This window comes from Pyxicephalus adspersus, unplaced genomic scaffold (genome assembly GCF_032062135.1).
Source record: "Pyxicephalus adspersus unplaced genomic scaffold, UCB_Pads_2.0 Sca1976, whole genome shotgun sequence".
Taxonomy (NCBI): Eukaryota; Metazoa; Chordata; class Amphibia; order Anura; family Pyxicephalidae; genus Pyxicephalus; species Pyxicephalus adspersus.
The window spans coordinates 482-4,832 of NW_027318983.1; the positions used below are offsets into that span (position 1 = coordinate 482).

The 4,351-nt window shown below is 36.8% G+C and overlaps 1 long non-coding RNA gene across 1 annotated transcript; it reads right to left on the reverse strand.

The window, feature by feature from the left end:
* Nucleotides 1-2,002: 2,002 nt before the first annotated feature.
* LOC140321287 (uncharacterized) lies at nt 2,003-4,322 on the reverse strand. The gene is made up of 3 exons (XR_011918886.1): nt 3,549-4,322; nt 2,745-2,862; nt 2,003-2,617 (listed from the first exon to the last, which is right to left on the reverse strand). It is a non-coding gene; the product is annotated as an uncharacterized lncRNA (long non-coding RNA).
* Nucleotides 4,323-4,351: the final 29 nt, after the last annotated feature.

The following is a 4,351-nucleotide window of genomic DNA, read 5'->3' on the forward strand; positions in this document are numbered from 1 at the left end:
CTTATGGGAAAAATTTGTTTGGTATAAGGTGGAATGGGCAGCTCGAAAACCAGACTGGAGGGGGTCAAGGAGAGAGTTGGTGTTCAGGTTGTCGGTGAGTCTTTTAAAGACAAGGTACTCAAGAAGTTTGGAAACATGGTATAAGAGAAATTATCTGATGTTTCCTGCATAATTTGGCGACTATTGTCATGTTTGCAGGGCCACAAGCACAACCTTTTTACCTGTTTATACAAATTCAATTCAGACCAGTTAGAAGGATTTTCTTTAAAATGACCATCAATGGGAATGACTTTCCCAATAAATGTATATTATCAGGGGTTCCCAACACCTTTAACATTATTTTAAAGATTCCTTGGGGTAAAAAGATTGAGAAAGGGTGATGATAACTCACTATAAATGCAGGGTGGTATAGCCATATTTCTGCAGGATTGTCAGTACAGCAGCCTTCATTCGCAGTGTATTAATGCAGAGACATCATTATGTCAGTACCGCTCTCTGAATCAAAGGTTCATAAGAGCCCATTTGCACTGCAAATCCTCACACGTATTCCATGCGGTGGTATGCTGCAGTGCGGGCAATGGCATCCTAGTGCACCTACCTAGAGCTCCGGGAATGTGACCTTTTCTGAAAAAAAATGCACACATGATTTTCATCTCATCCATGTGAGTATGGCAGCCGGTTTAAATCAACTAGCATTACGCTCATCAACACGTGTGCTTTTAATGTTCTGCAGTAGTCCGGGCTTGTGTTAATGAGACCTAAGGGCCTTCGAAGAAGATCTAGTGTGTCATGTGAGCATTCTAATGATATCTGTAAAAAGTAGGTAATAATAAATAAATTGAATTATAGCGGCAGATGGCTGTCTAGTAGGAGAAAGGATTATTGGGGGATGACACCTGACATGGGCTATAGCTTTACAAACATGTAATCCCCCTTACTTATTCCCAGATAAATGTAATGCAAACCTAAAATACACACATCATTTTTGAAAAAAACAACACATTCCAATTTTTTTTAAATAATTATTTTTAATGACCTAGGTGTATTCTTCTGTAATTAGGTCACCCATCAGTCTACATTTGTCTCCTGTGTAAGTAATGAACAAAGCAGCTCTGTAAACTGTAAATTTCTTCTTTTTTGCCACAGGTTCCCCACACCACTGCCGGACTCCCCATGTACCTTAGCAGAAGTTTGCAGAAGTGCTCCTGAGGAAACCACAACTGATCATCAAAATTCAACTCTTTTCTTTGCAGTATTTGTGGTCTGCATATTTGTGTAAAGGTTTGCAGTTTTGCAGCCATTCTACATTTCTACCCTCACTTTATTTAAAGATTATAAAACATTTTGATCACCAACCTTAATTATGCGACATATGCAGGGTCTGGAGACTTGCCACAGTAAGCCAAGCTACCAAGATCCTTTTTACCCAGTGTGTGTTAAATATTAGCTTGTATAAAAATCAGAAAAAAGGTGCATAAACAATTCACAGAAAACTTTCCACAGAATATTGCATTACACCTTGTGCTAAGATTAACAATGCTAAATCAATATTCTTAGATAAATGTGTTTTCTAGCTCTCTATTCTGTCTAAACATAAAAACTACACAGACCATGGCCATAATGAATGACAGCCAAAAATGCCAAACCCCTATCTTCCTTTAGAATGCCACAGTATATCTTGTGGTCAATCAATAGGCATACTTTACATCAATGTTAATCACAAATTGGCTATATTGACTTTAAAGGTTCAAGTTGGATTTCACAACATTTATCGTAGCAAGTATTAGAAGACTAATTTTCTGCTCCTGTGTGTGTAGAAACAAAGGTGACAGTGGTCTGTTTTCCTATTAGCAAACCATTAAAATGATTACTAGTGATATTTCCAATAATTAGAATAAATGGCCCAATAAATCCCATAAATCTTATCAGTGCCTAATTTTGGTAAAATGCTGTTAATATGGATCAATATTAGGGTCCCATTTACACCCCTTAACACTGGGGACTACCAGTACAGGCAAAATTGTTCAGAGACTCCACTTTCTTGGGAGTTGTTGCTGTGTCTCTATTGTGCACAAAATCATAGATACTCCTTTGTGATCAGTTAGAACCAAGCTGGTTTATCTGGATCAATGCATGGAAAAGTCTGCACTTCCAGAGCCAGCAATTTCGCACCCTGCCTTTAGAGCTCCCTAACAGTCACGTAGGCTGATATGTCTGTATTTATGCTCTTGGCTTATTGGAAAATAAGCAAACAGTGACAGTAACATAGAGGTAGACCTATTACACCATTACTATCTACCATATATATCATATTTTACTATTTACAATATCTAAATACTTGCATGCTATTTGTGTGTTCTGCTAGGAAACCTAATCTATACCTTACACAGCTTTAAGAAGATAAAACCTCAAACATGGATATCACAATCTTCAGCCATCAGTGCACAGACAATACTTACAAGTCATACATACAGTTGGGAGAGAAGGAGTGGTTGGCTTTGTGCCCAAGGGAGGCACAATATTTAGTAATTGTATTGAAGGGCTCTGGTACATCAATTACAGTTTCTTCATCTAAAGAAATTGTATTGCCATTCAAGGACCAATCTCTGTTATCAACCTAGTAATAAAGTCAGAAAGAGTTTACATATTTTTTCAAGAGTCAAGTCCTAGCTCAATACAGAAAGAAAATCTAACAAAGGAATTAACCAAACCACTGAAGATTCTATTTATCAGGGAATACTTACCTCTTGATGTGTAATCCGAACACCATTGTAAAATGACATCACAGTATTGGGGCCACAAGTTAATTTAGCATAGAGACCTTCTCCAGCATTGGAAATAAGTGAGTCTGCTACATACACTCTACAAAGAGGAAGATAAGAAAATTATAAATGTGATGTCGCCCATTGTATGGCATAGATTAATTTACATCTGTATAAAACTGAAAAATGCCCCATTAACATACAATAGCTCATGTTTACATCTTAAATATATATAAATTTACAAATGTATCATTAATTAGTACATTATTCCAGGTATCTACGTCCTCTTTTCTTTTAAACCACTTACATTAAGAAGAGGAACAATGTTCTAGTTCCAAAAAACTACTATTTTCTGTGGATATTTTAAAATATATATCCATATGTAGCCATATATATCTTTGATCTTTCATTTCCCACTATCTGTATGGGTCTGCATGACAAGGGGGGCACCCTGTACCTGTGGCTAACATGTTTTGTTCACTGTAGGTAAAAAGGCAATGAGTCTGGAATTGTGATAGTTAAAGTTTTTCTAAACCCATAAACAAAAACATAATATATTGCTTTGTAAACAAGAATGAATGCTGGCGACTAGAAAGTGGCATAGTTTTAGGGGAGTAAACAAGCCAATGATCAGTGGAATATCCGAGAGATCAGCTTTATTCTAGATTTCACATACAGTATATTTTGCCTTGTACTGCTTCCCTCTCTCTGTCATACAGGGGCCAATATCAGGTCTAAAGCAGCTACTTATACAAATTCCATTAAAAGAAAAATACTTTCATTTACCTTTCAGATTCATAGGGGTCTGGAAGCAATGGACTTGTGGAAATACAGGATGAAGTTGACTTATCAAAAGAATAAACTTTAGCTTAAAGACAAAAAATACTGATTGTGAGAATTATGAAAAACTTATTCAAACTTATTCAAAGTTAACAGATGCATTATCATTTCTTTCCAACAGAACTGATGTAAAGTATGTGGCTTGGTTCACTCATTTTACCTTTGGCCCTACAACAGACTGTCTTAAGGAATGTCTTTTGTTTTGAGACAATTGTTCATGTCAGAAGTTACCAGTTACAAAGACATTCTTGCTAAGCATGCCTGTCAAAAAGCACATGATTAAAATGAGATCCAGTCCTCACCCAGCATGCTGCTACTGCAAAAGATACCAATGCAAAGGAAATAAACGTATTTCATGGGGAAAACCTATTGAACTGATCATATATTTCCAGGAGCTAGGTTTCTTATGACTTTGTATATAAGGAATACATCTTTTCTTATGAACAACATGGAAAGGGAGTATAGAATTATAAGCCTTTTAGAATTCTGGATTGTGGAGAAGCATAACTAACAACAGAACCAAGTGTGAAATTCAGGCCAAGTCCCAACCAATGATGTGGCCAATCCTGGGTCTCTTCCCAGCTTGTACTCCCAGACATAGTCAGGGGCTCCATAGATGTGGAAGCAGCTGATGAGGGTGCTGGCACAATTTAAGTTTGCTATAGAACTCCAAAGCAGCCCCCTGATATCACCTTAATTTAAAGGCTTCAACAAAGCTTGTTGAAAGCTCTGAACATGCATTATAAAAC